The sequence below is a fragment of the Periplaneta americana genome, chromosome 11, assembly GCF_040183065.1.
Source record: "Periplaneta americana isolate PAMFEO1 chromosome 11, P.americana_PAMFEO1_priV1, whole genome shotgun sequence".
Classification (NCBI taxonomy): domain Eukaryota; kingdom Metazoa; phylum Arthropoda; class Insecta; order Blattodea; family Blattidae; genus Periplaneta; species Periplaneta americana.
The window spans coordinates 77,773,966-77,789,041 of record NC_091127.1 but is presented as its reverse complement, the minus strand read 5'-3'; positions in this window follow the sequence as shown (position 1 = coordinate 77,789,041).

The window sequence follows — 15,076 nt, the reverse complement described above, 5'->3', positions numbered from 1 at the left end:
CAGATTACTAATTGTTACTCGCAGATTCGCCTTTGTATTGAGATGTAGACGAGAGGGTTTGAAATTGTGCCGTGGACTTTAGTATTGGATTTGTATTAAAGTTTCGAGAACGCGGAAGTTATATGTTGGTTACGATGGGTTATTCTGGAAGGATCCATGTTATAGTAACATGTATTGGGTATTGAGAGATTCGCCTGTTTGGTAAATTCTTTGAGACATTTCCTTCTCTCATTAGTCTACGGTTTATTTGTAAGAATTTTATATTGTACAGATATGTGTTAGTGATTTATTGATAGCCGAGTTAAGGTTGAAGATGGCTTTGAGCCTGAAGTAATGTATTAGAGTATATTGTATTGATTATCGGCCATTAACTCTCATTTTTTATTATTTCATTTAGTTTAATTTTGTTACATATTTATTATTATTATTATTATTATTATTATTATTATTATTATTATTATTATTATTATTATTATTATTATTATTATTAATTGTTCTTGTATGTCAGTCAGTCTCATTGGATGTACTTGTATTCTTTTTCATATTAATTAATTATATGTTATATTATTTAATATCCAACATTGCTTATTGGTATGCCTTTCACTTCGCAACTTGATCAAATTCGCATCACCTTTACCACCTGACCTAGGAGCTATACGTGCGTTTGAATACGATCCCTACATTTAAAAAGCTTTACATCTAAATGCCATGTCACTACAGAACACTTCAGCAAGCGAATGTAACTATATACTGTATAATAAAACATCACCAACGAAATAATGGAGACATCTATGGACGAAGAAAGATATAGACCCCAGAAAAACTGGGCCGCCTAATTTTACAAAGTTCAAGATACAACGCATTGCGCATGTGCAGTAATCAAGAGCGCCTGAATGTATGCTATTTGTTGTCAGTCTTACGAAGCTTGTTGCCTACGTTCAGAGGAATACTACCAAGATTCGGGGCACATTTTATTTTCGTATCTTACCAAACACGAGGGCGTCCGGGTAGCTCAGTTGGTAGAGCAGCTGGCTACGGACTGGAAGGTCCGGGTTCGATCTCAGGTGGTGGCAGGATTTTTTCTCGTTATCAAACTTTCAGAACGGCCCCGAGGTTCACTCAGCCTCCTATAAAATTGAGTACCGGGTCTTTCCCGGGGGTAAAAGGCGGTCAGAGCGGGGTGGCGACCATACCACCTCATTCTAGTGCCGAGGTCATGGAAAGCATGGGGCTCTACCTCCATGCCCCCCCCCCAAGTGCCTTCACGGCATGTTACGGGGATACCTTTACCTTTTTTTTTTTATACCAAACACGATGTTACCTGAACTGTTGGTTACATGCGCTGAAAAATCTGGATGTAAATGTCTGGAAACTCTTGAAAGTTATAAGTGGAATGAAGTTTATAAGAGCAGTAAACTCACTCTTGACCGAGGAGTACCTGGAACCGGACACTAAAAGAATGAATTCTTTTGCTCTTTTTTATTTTTAGACCTTACTAAGGCACATGAATCAACACTAGATATTCACAGGTAACGATATTCCGAGTCATATACTCATCATGGCGCAAGACTATGTTTTGACACCACACAGGAAATACACTCGACAGAGGTTAAATATATTCTGTGCTTTGGAAGAAGATATAACTCGCTTTCCTATCGGGAACCGAAACAAGGTCCGTTCGTTTAGGTGATCTCTTTCGGGCCACAGAATAATAATAATAATAATAATAATAATAATAATAATAATAAATTTTTGTTATTGTTATTGTAAATTATTGTTGTTATTATTATTATTGTTATTGTTATTATTATTATTATTATTATTATTATTATTATTATTATTAATGTAGACATAATACATTTACATGAATCTCATGATATTGCATTGCGATTATGGCATGAGTGACAGATTGAAAAGCGGGTGCTGTGAAATTACATCCGTTAAGTAAAGCCACAATATATTGCTCCACAGGATCAATGCTAGGATCTTGCTGATAAATCAATTGGTTGGCTGCAAGTTTACTCTTTGGTGCTCCTCGCTGCTAGGAATGGAACGAGTTTTCATAACTACGGCTCCGTTACCTTTGAGAGGGAAGTGCGGTTGTATATTACCGCACTAAATATTATATTCAGAGCTGTGCACCCCGCTCCTCTATCCGCAGCGCTGCTCACAAAATTAGTGGAAGGTAGCAACCAAGTCTACAGGGTAAGCGGTAAAATATTCGCGGTCTAGGACATGCAGTGAAATATAATGAAGTTCTGTGATTTAATAGCTACATACTTTCCCTTTTGGAACAATATCGTGTACAAAAAATATAAACGCATTAACAAACAGTATAATGTGAATACGAATATCCTACTTTGTTTTTTTAATACGAGGGTCATTTCATAAGTCATGGCAACTACATATTATATCAACCAATATAGCTGCAGGAATATAAATTCTCTATATGCGATTGAAGGTCACTGGAATATGCTTCGCAATTGGATCCGGGTACAGGAGGCAATATGTAAGGGAAATTGATAGATGCGTAAATAGAAATCATTGTTTTATTATGCACAAAAGGAAACAAAGTACATTACTCATAGCTAACACCCTTCAAGATAATTCCCATCCTTGCCAACGATGATTCAGGTGTTGAATACTATCGACTGTGTGCGATTCGTCTATGCGTACCACCTCTCGTCGAAACGCTGTTAAGATGTCCTCCCTGTTTGCAAACCGCTTCACACGCAGCGGCTTCTTCAATTGCAGAATGAGATCAAAGTCGCATGGACTGAGATCAGGCGAATAGGGAGAATGTTTCAACGCACTATCACCCAGTGCTGCTAGTAGCTCAGAATGACACTGACGAGCATTTCTGCCACGAAGAATTGAAATTTTGACGTATGACCGCTGTTCAACTTTATTTACTTCTATCTTGGAGCACAGCCTCTGGCATACTAACTTTTGCGTGTGCTGTCAACTAGCCACCAATGCACACAGAAGCAATCTGGCGGTGGTATCCCTACTGTGTACAAATTTTCAAACGTATATACTGAACTAACCACATTTTCGGTTATTCGGAAGATATAACATAGTTGCCATGACTTATGAAATGACCCTAGTGTATTTCTGATTCTATCTGCATTAACCAATGAACGTGTCTCCATAAATATAACTATCAGTATTGTCATTAATTTATTAGCACCATTATTATTTTACGAATATAAAGAAAATGATACCATTGTTATTAATACGAAATTCCAATGTTTGGTCAAATTTAACACACGTTAGGCAAGCATTGCTCAAGGCTAGGGACATCAGCGAATGATGCATCTACTTTCATCTCTCTTATGTGTCATATATGCAGGTACAGTCGGTTGACACATTACATTTTATACAACCTGTAAACAATGATTTTAAGTAAATGTCTGACATACATACCGAACAATATGTCATACAGTATCAAGAAAACAGGGTATTGTCGTAAGGAAAAGCTTCAAGAAAATTGCTTATTACACTTAGCGATCATGTTGAAAAACATTGCAATACTAAATAACTACATAATCTTAATGTTTCAAATGAAACATTTTTCTTTCTATTTATTAGACAATGCTTGTATCTAGTAAAACTTCATACAACCTCCAAGAAGTAACTGGTACAAACTGAAAATGTGGAATGTCGGAGATATCTGCAATGTTTCACGATAACATGAACTATGAATCTTTCAGTTAAATCTGTTGTTTCATGTGGCGAAACCTATATTTTTTCTTATCTGCCATGACATCTCTTATATGAGCTAAACATTTTCATTGTAGGAAACAAAATTATGTTTACCAAGTGTTATTGCACAAAGAAATTTTATTTTAGTGTATTTTTTCATAAATATAATAAAGTAACGGTTTTCGATTTCTTCAAACAAAATAATTAGCTAAGAACATCATGTTACACAAGTCGTAATAGAACAGTGACCCAATAGCAGCGATCAAATTTGAAGAAGGTGAATGAATACCCGTTTTGAGTTTTCTTGAGAATATTTTGCATTTTTATTGCGTGTTCTGAATTCATAGTAGTATAACTAATATCTAAGCCTTTCAAACTGAAGTATTCACTTAGGAATATGATATGATATATATGATATATGTTTGTCAGGCTGTTCTAAGCTATAGCCTATGCCATAGAGTTTTTCTTCAGTTAGAACTTTTTTATGCCCCTTCTTTTTACTGAAATAAGCCGTTTTTCTCACTTTTTAACGAAATTCAGTATTATTGAATAAAATGATTATTAAATTCCAAATTTTCGAGTAGCAATAGCCTACAGCACGACACTTTTTTTTTTCAATTTCTTCGTTGCTAAATGCATATCACAAGTGACGATTCACTTTTCTAATGTGTACTGAATTGCCATGAACTAAACTCAAGTGCACTGAATATAAGTCAACTGTATAGTATGTAGGCCTACTATACATAATTTCTCCGTAAAACATTATGAAAAAAGAATCGCTGTACCGGTAATGAAAATATTTCACTTTTTATTCTCATATGTTTTACATGTTTAACAACAGTTCAGTTCACATTGTCATGTTGCCAGGGACATTTCTACTTGCAGTTAATTTTCTTGATGGAGAGAAAATTTTGTTTGCCATTTACCACATGGAGAACAATTTTAACCCCAGAGTATAACATATGTGATTTAATTTCTTTAAATTCTTCGGCTCAAACATATTATGTATAATTAATTTCCAACAAATAGACATTAGAAAACTATTCAAATTTATAGATCCTTCTAATATTACTGTATTTCACTATTCACGAAAATCAATATTTTACGTGGAACTTAAAAGGTATTCACGGTATAAAATGAGATTCACATATGAATAATACAGGGGAAAAACAAAGTCACAATACCCTTCAAGGTGATATCATGTAATTCAGTATAACCTATTACTGAAAAATTTATGTGTTTTTCTTATCAAAACTGCTAAAGGAGAATTATCACCACGGATACAGTCATCTTTACCTACTTTTTTATTAGGAACAGCAAGGACGTTTGCAGTAATATCACAGTCTAGTATATACGGTCACGAAGCTCAATACGTAGTAAATATGCATCCATAAATAGTTGCTAACCACTAGGATCGCGAAATAGTACCGGCACAATCTATTGTTCCTAGCACCCTCACAACATAAGCTTCGTGACTGTATATACTAGACTGGTAATATACTGAATTAGAACATGACATCACCCTTAAGAGAATTGTGACTTTGATTGTTTTCCCCTCTACACTTCTTATAGGCCTACGTAAATGTTCGTACAATGTGAGGCGAAATTGTAAAACAATAACATAGTATGTACGTTTACGTGAAGAATGTTTTTAAAATAGCTCGAATGAATTATTTTTTTGTACTCCAGCATTATAAACAGTTTTAATCGTTGGTGAGAATCGTGCATAATATGCCATAGTATTGTAAAATATTACCATGCAAACTAAAACGTCATGACTTCTGTTGTGACAGCATAACTTGAACCATAAAACATACTATATAAGATACACTAGGTGATAATTTAGAAGTGCAGACGGACCTAGTGTACCTTATGTATTATAGGGGCTTATCTGAACAACCAATAATGTCTATTACTCCGTAAATTGAACTATAACCACAGTCTAGTATATGTCACGAAGCTCAATTCGTAGGGAATATGCATCCATAGATAGTTGCTAACCACTAGGATCGCTACTATCGCCTCATCACAGACAATGCGAAGTAGTACCGACACAGTCTATTGTTCCTAGTACCCTCACAACTTAAGCTTCATGACTTTATATGCTAGACTGTGCTATAACGTTAACATTATGAAACGATTTGCCATGCTATAGACTAATATTTAATACATCATTGTTGTCATAGTAACCTCTTTCTTAATAGACCATGATATCAAACGACCTATCATTACAAATCTGTTATTCTTTATTAATAATTGTTTTATAATGCTGTCGTGCAAAAAAAGAAAACGTTTGAAACACGTTTATGTTATACAGGTATTGCACTCGTCAAAAGTCGGAAACTTGCTTCACTCGTTCTCTAAAAATTGTTTCGTGTCGTAACATATATCATTATGAACTTGTTTCATAATATGCTATTTTTGTACTCCAGTATTATAGACAGTTTTTATCTCTATTAAAAATTGTGCATAATATGCTACATTATTGTACCAGTGCCGTAAAATATTACCTTGTCAACTAAAACATCACTTCTATTATAACGACATAACTTGCGCTGTAAAGTTAATATTATGGAACAATTTGGAGTGCTATAATATTTAACACATCATTGTTGTCACAGCTACACTTTTCTTCATAGACCATGATACCAAACTAGGCCTACTAATTAATTGTAAGAAAAACAACGTATAAAACATGTTTATAAAGTTATACAGTTATTGCATTCGTCAAAATTAAGAAACCAGCATCGCTCGTTCCCTAAACATTGAGTCGTGCCATAAAGTATAACACTTTATAAACTAGTTTCATAATATACTGTTAAAAACTACCTTTCCTACTTACAAAGTCGACCACAGACGGACTGTACTATTTATTGTTGTCATTGTGGTATCGGAAGAATGACAAGAATTTGAAGATTTTAGATTTGCATGTCGTTAGTACATTTGTTTTTGTTCCAAGATTATATTCTCTCTCTCTGAATGACTTTTACAATGATTCCACTTCATTCTCCGTAATAAATTAATTAGAAGGAAAATAATACAAACTAATTTTGAGAAAATTGCTATTTTTTGTCATGGATTATAAATGTGCGAGAAAGTAATACGTTATCTAAGCGGTAATACTTGCAAAATAGCGTAACTATGTTATTTCATCTCACACTCTCTGTTTCAAGTTAAAACAATTTCAGATAACAACTTCGATCAGAGTAGCGACACAGAGTAAGCAATAAAATATATCGACAGATTCGAAGGCACTTAGAATGAATGTGAATTATTCAATTGTTCTGGGAGGAGAGTTCTCTCCTTTTAAAACAACAGCGTCTGTCGGGTTCTTTTTATCAAAACGTTCCAGAACTTGCAAGCTTTCAAATCTAACTGCAGGGAAAGAATAGTCATCGAAAGTGGAAACATTAGGGAAGTAACGTTCGTATATTTACAAAAAGAGAAGCAGATGTGATTGGAATTATTGTCTATTGAAAGAATTTGGTAGTTCTCATTCCCTACAAATGTGGGTTTATTTTTCTTCTTGTATTTCAGTTTTATTCCCTCAAGTCTTCTCTAATTCCATATTCTCTTTCTTCTTTTCTCTACCGTTTTCAATTCTCGTGTCATCTGCTTCTGTTTTTAGCTGTTACGCCTATTTATTTAAATATTTATTTTGTCGAATAACGTCTATACTCAACTTACGCTACTAGAAGAAATGAAAGAATCTTGTGGAATGAGAATTCGATTTCGGTTATCATTGAAATGCTTACGTCATATCCGATAAAATAACATTATAAACTAGTCCATTCTTATAGAGAAAGGGAGTTCACATATACAGAGTGTAACGAAAAAGTGGGTAGAATTTGAAGTATGGGTTCTTTAAATGTACAGAAGAAAAAATGGTTGTAGGCGTATCAACATAAGTCGGGAAATGCTTGATTTGTAAGTAGTGCTTGCAAGTAAGATCATAGTGCATTCCAGTACTTTTGTTTGCCGGAATTATTTTAACGCATCTTTTTTACATTTCCTTAGATGAAGTGTTCAAAATATCCATCTCCTGCCTAAATACAGGCCTCAGCTCGTCGTCTCATCGAAATCCTAACATGCTCCCAAGTTACTGACACAGTTTTTATTGCCTGATAGCCTTGCTGAATTCACTGACAGAGAGTTGATTATCCACAGCAATGAATAAACCAACGACTTTACCTGCCCCTACAGAAAGAAGTAGAATGGGTTGAGATCTGGTGAGCGTGGGGGCCAAGAATGTTCAGGTCACGATGAGACGACATTTTGAACAGTCCATGTAAGGAATTATAAACAAAATTCATTATAACAATTCCAGCAAGCAATGTACTGGACTGCACTATAATAATATTTGCAAACCTTACTTAGAAACCAAGAATTTCCGGATATATATATATATATATATATATATATATATATATATATATATATATATATATAATATTAGGAATGAAAGAGTTTGGAATTGAACGGACTACATCAGCTGCTTGTCTATGCGGATGGCGTGAATATATTAGGAGAAAATCCACAAACGATTAGGGAAAACACGGGAATTTTACTCGAACCAAGTAAAGAGATAGATTTGGATGTAAATCCCGAAAATACAAAGTATGTGATTGTCTCTCGTGACCAAAACATAGTACGAGATAGAAATATAAAAATTGGAAATTTATCCTTTGAAGTGGCGAAAAAATTAAAATATCTTGGAGCAACAATACAAATATAAATGATACTCAGGGGGAAATTAAACGCAGAATAAATATGGGAAATGTCTATTGCTATTCGGTTGAGAAACTTTAGTCATCAATTATGCTCTCAAAAAAGCTGAAAGCCAAAATTTATAAAACAGTTGTATTACCAGTTCTGTATGGTGGTGAAACTTGGACTGCCACTTTGAGAGAGGAACAGAGGTTAAAGATGTTTGAGAATAAGGTGCTTAGGAAAATATTTGCTGCTAAAAGGAATGAAGTTACAGGAGAATGGAGAAAGTTACACAACGCAGAGCTGCAAGCATTATATTATTCTTCACCTGATATAATTAGGAACATTAAATCGAGACGTTTGAGTTGGGCAGGGCATGTAGCACGTATGGGCGAATCCAGAAATGCATATAGAATGAATGAATGAATGAATGAAGTGGATTTATTGATACACAATTATACAAACTCATGTACACAAGATCCTTCGCACGAACCCATACGACCATTCGTGCTATAACTGTGCACAGTTTGAATCTTCAAAGAAAATAAAAATAATAGTACTAATAATAAAATAGTATAGAATATCAGTTGTGAGGCCGGTGGAAAAAAGACCTTTGTGACCTTTGGGGGGGGGCCGAGACGTATATGGGAGGATAATATAAATTTGGATTTGAGGGAGGTGGGATATGATTGTAGAGACTGGATTAATCTTGCAAGGGGTAGGGACCGATGGCGGGCTTATGTGAGGGAGGCAATGAACCTCCGGGTTTCTTAAAAGCCATAAAAGAATCTACTCATTCTTGGCTCTTGGCAACTGAAAGTAAGGGGTAGTGGAAGCTCCCAGATGCATGACGGGACACCGCACATTTTTCTCTTGCTGCTAGAACGATTCCAAGTCAGCTATTTCCTAATAAATTGATAGCTTGTGGGGGACCAACATCGGGGTCTGCTCGTCCCCCTGACCTCCAATCCATTGCATTTTTGCTTATTGGGACACTTAAAAGTAATAAATTGTTTATCCAGACATACTCAGAATATTGAAATTCTTCGCCAGTGTGTCGAAGAAGGATGCCAGCAAATACTACAGACAAGGGAACTATGGAAGTGAATAAGACAGTCCTTGATGCATTTCTTACAAGCCGAACTCCTGGTCGTCATTTTGAGCACTATCTGTAGAATAAATGCGGACATTCTTAAACTAAAATGTAAAAAGAATTTTGCTGTAAGCAAACATGTATGAACCAAATGTATCTGTAATTAAAAGCAAAGTGAATTCAACTCTGTATTTACATGACCATTTTACTTGTTTTAGGTCATCTGTCTATTCCACATAGGGCTATTACTTAACATTCTGTGTAGGCCTATATATAATCCAGTGCATTTGCAGTGTATTTAAAAAATAATGTTATGCAGTAGTTGTGCTTTGACATGAACGCGAATGGGTCGAATGCTCGACTACTTATGTAACCGTAAAAAGCTAATACAAGCTTGATATTACACATTCATTCATTCATTCATTCATTCATTCATTCATTCATTCATTCATTCATTCATTCATTCATTCATTTAATGTTCTTCCCAAAGCAGGTCTTTCACTGCAAACCCAGCTTTCTCCAATCTTTCCTATTTTCTGCCTTTTCGTTTTCTCTTATAATCCATATATCTTAATGTCGTGTGTGATCTGATCTCTTCTCCTACCCCGAACTTTTCCCTCGTTCACCATTCCTTCCAATGCATTCTTCAGTAGGCAGTTTCTTCCCAGCCAGTGACCCAACCAATTCCTTTTCCGCTTCCTGAACAGTTTCAGCATCATTCTTTCTTTACCCACTCTTTCCAACACAGCTTCATTTCTTACTCACTCTGTTTACTTCACACGTTCCATTCTTCTCCATATCCACATTTCAAATGCTTCTATTCGCTTCTCTTCACTTCGTCGCAATGTCCATGTTTCTGATCACTACGAAGAACTTCATTACTCCCTAGTTCTTTTTCCAGAGGTCCGCAGAAGATGCTCTTTTTTCTACTAAAATCTTCCTTGGCCATTGCAATCCTCCTTTTAACTTCCTGCCAGCAGCTCATGTTATTTCTTATAGTACACCCCAAGTATATGAAGCTATTCACTTGCTTTTCTGCCTCGGTTAGAATTGGCAATTTTGTCTTCTGTATTTTCTTCCTATGACCATCTCTTCGTCTTATTGTATTTATCTTCATCCCATACTGTTCACAGCTGTCATTTAGCTCCAGTAGCATATCCTTTAGTATCATTTCCTCTTCTGCTAACAACAACATATCATCAGCAAATCTTGTGAATTTTATTCTTCTTTCTCCTACTATCACTCCTCCCATGGTCTGAAAATAGTTGTTTACTATATCCTCCAAGTAGATGTTGAACAGGGTAGGTGATAAAGGACATCCTTGACGTACTCCTCTCCCAATTTCAATTCCTTCTGACATTTCTTCTCCTATCCTGACTTTGACTCGTTGTTTGATATAATGATTACTGAACAGTTTTTCTCTTTTCAATCCACACCAATTTTCTTTAGGATCTCCATCAATTTATTCCAATCCATATAGGTGGTTAAATAACAATAATAAGAATTACGATATATTCTCATGTGCTTGTGTATAGCACTTACACAAGTTAATTGTAAATTTTATTGTGTGCGGTAACTCCGAAATCGTTCTCTATTTATCTTCTTAAGAGTACATACTGTTTTAATGTTTTATTATTGGACAAGTGGCGGTTATTTATACCCCATTTTCATTTCCTTCATTAGATGCACTTAAAGCTTACTTTTAATTGTATTTCTTTATCATAATTTCATTACCCTGATTCCTTTATGGAAGTTGGATGCAATCATAGGAATTTCGTCAAATATTCTTTTCGTTTTTTTTTTTTATTTACTCGTATTTTATATTCTGGTTCACTTTTTTCTTCTCTCTGTTTGCGTCATTAATTACTTTCTTACTTAATTATATTCATTTTTGTCCCTATAGTTCCTTTTTCATCTTCTATTATCTATTACTTCGTCTTCAGGAGAGGGCACGGATTGGAACTCCTCGCACGCAGGCCACTAAGGTGGGCACATTGTACTACCCGGGATGGAATGGCGTGCATGTCGTAAGTTCCCCCGTGCGCCGTCTTCGAACTCCTCTACAGCCTGAATGGATCCCTTACCTTTCCGAATAGGCCTCACCGCGGTCCCTCAACCCGGTAGCATGAGTTACCATGAGCCCAGTGGAGAACCTATTGTGCATAGCACTACCACCAGCAACGAATAACCACACATCCACGGCGTCCAAGTTCGGTGACTGTACGCAGCCGATTGCATCGGAGGAATCCCGAAGCCTAGGAAAGAAATGGAGATAATGAAAGAGGGGAAGTGTAATTGTGATGGTAAAATGAATCCAAAGTTCAACGCTGAAAGTTACCCAGCAATTCTGCTTCACTTGGTTGAGGGGAAACCTCGGAAAAATCTCAACCAGGTAGCTTGTCTCAACTAGGATTTGAATTCGGGCCTGCTTGTTTCCACGATCAAACATGCTAACCATTCAGTCCACAGCGGTGGATCTTATTATCTTAACTTTCTGTTCTCTATTTTCTTCGTCTTGTTGCATTTCTATTTCGTTAATTTCTTCTCCTTTATCCTATTTTCTGCTTTTCATATTTACTTTCTTCTTTCATGTCTCACTATTTACCTCTCTTTGATCAATTTATCTTAGTTATTTCACACTATACCTAATTGCGCGTCAACTGCAGACAATTATGTTGTATAAATAGAATATTAATTCTACTTGAGTAACAAAGGCAAAGTCAAAGTTTCTGTATATGAAATATTAGGCATGACATTTATACAAATGTGCTTGCTTGAAGCATAACTGTAGGCCTACTTCAATGGATAAATAGAAATTTTATGTTTTACTAATTTTGTAAGAAATAAATCGAATAATGTTCCACTTTGGCTCTTATAAATTCAATTGGACTGAGTTCTTGAGTCTCAATTTTTGTGATTAACTTATCGAACGATTGCTTTATGTTATATAGTTAATACAGAGTCAGTAAGTTTATATAATAATGTATTGTACGTCTTGACATTATTTATTAATTATTACTATCGAATTCACTCTTAAACAGACTAGTTTGAAGACTCGTATTATTTTAAAATACATAAACGAATGCTTTATTTCGGATATATTCATTAAACATTATTTTAAATCTAAGGAACATAATTTTTTATTGCATATTAGAATACGCAGGAAAATAAGTTTCGCGTTTTATATCTTAGGAAGTAATGTACACAGGAGAAAATTGTATGGTATACAATTCAAGGACATCCGTGTGTGTTACTGCGTGTCATGTGATTCGCAAGCATCCAGAGCGGACATGCACAGCAGTAGACTGAAGCAATTATACCGATGAAATTTTTTGTACTTAATCTCTTGAATTGAAGACGCGTTTTCTGAATTATTGTTAAACATCACAGTTGACCACACCATAGTGAGTTTTTCTGATTAAGTAATTATTTATGAAAAAAAACCGTGTATTTTCACTCGTATTGTGTATGGACACACCAACTATTATACTACATACTACTTACAGGTCAAATTAACATAAATTTCTAATCATTAAAACCATGAATTCATTTGGTAATAGACGTACTGTAAAACTTCTTCTTCTTCTTCTTCTTCTTCTACTTCTTCTTCTTCTTCTCCACTATGGTCCTTTGAGTATAACCTTGGCCTCCCTTATGACCGAAAACGTCTAGCTTCAAATGTCAACAAAATTAAATAAATATAGTAGTCCAAAAATGAATTTCTAGTAGTGGGAAATATTTATGATACAAGTTAGTGAAGTTTCTCTTTTTCATACGAGTGTGCTGCTACGTTTACACGGCGACAGGTTAGAGCGAGAGAAGATCTAAAATATCAGGAGAACTATCTAACGGAGTGTTTAAACAGTGACAGAATATAGCTTCTCTAAACCCATTAGCGACCTCTCATGAGATTTATATAACACTAAACTCTAATGTTACTCTCCGGACCGTTTACATGGTGCAGACAGTTTAGAGTGAGAGAAAGTGTTGCGAGCATATAGAAAAGAACAGGCTGATCATTGCGTTTACAAGTATGACAGAAACACAATGTTTTTCGGCCGCTGTAGTGTGCAATTCTTCTGAATGAAGAAGGCAGAGGAGAAATAGATCTACGTGGGAAAAACCCTGGATATCTCGCCGGAACACGCATGGAGCTTACACATCGGACCTGTAATTGGCAAAAAAGACACAACTATGAGGATTGCCATTAGTATAAAGGAAAGGCTGTTGGTCACACTACGCTTCCTAGCAACATGTTTGTACCCTAAACACATTATTTTATTGTTCTTAACAGAATAAATTATGATTAATAATAATAATAATAATAATAATAAATAAACATATGAAAAGGGTAGACTACATTGTTCATGTCAAATGTATTAAGTTTTTTCATTATGTTCGAAATCGTATGGTGTATGACTTGAACAACAGGAAGGTAGTGTCTGAATTTATAATATGTAATATCTTTTTATATAAAAAATGACAACCATTTATTTTAATATAATTGAGACGTAGAAGTTTTGAACTTACGTCTATTGACCATAAAATACTGTACGAAGCATTTAATACGCAACGATGAGTCCTTTAAATGTCCCAAATGTCAATGTCAGTAAGTGTTCTGCTACAAATATCTAGAAGAGAACAGCGCTCTGAGCGGCGGAATTGCGTCTCTACATTTACACGGCGAGACTTTACAGTAGAGAAGAGAGGACTAGAGATTATAGTTGAGTATAGCTCGTGCGGAACCTAGTGGAACTTGGAGGGAGAGAACCGACCGATGTTATGTGACGAGATGCAAGCGACACTGAACAAGCGTTACCCCCTCCACTCTTAACCGACCGTAGAACTGGTTTCTCCATGAATGTCAAGCTTCACCAGGTTCCGTTCGAGCTATATCACCGTGCAAACGGTTTTGAGAGTAGGTATCTCGTTGACTCTAATTAGATATTAGAGAGACTAAATAGAGCGGCCTTGAAAAATGCTCTCGCCGTGTGAACACCCTGGACAGAGAACTCGCATATGCTCTCAACTCTCATTATAGTTACTCTAAATTATTCAACTCAGTTGAAATTTTTCATAAACTCTCGCGACAGAAGCAATATAAATGACGGCCAAAAACAATGGAGTGTCGAAGAGACGAAGATTTATTGAAGCATATGAATTGGAAAGTTGATTGTGGAATGTGTTTAACAATAATTACAAGAATAAGGACCTGAGAAATCAGGCATTGTCAAAATTAGCTGAGACTGTTGAGCCGTCTGAATTTGGCTTTTAGTTTAGTTAATTTATTGTAATATGGCCTTAATTTTTAGCAAGATCCATTGTTTTAGTTGTTAATTATTTTGTTGGTTTTATTCTTGCTTATTTATTTGCTGGAGGAGGTACAGCGAAAGCTTCATAACCTCCAGTAAGTGCGAACTGTAATAATAATAATAATAATAATAATAATAATAATAATAATAATAATAATAATAAAATAATGATAATATCACTATTTTATTATTATTATTATTATTATTATTATTATTATTATTATTATTATTATTATTATTATTATTATTATTATTA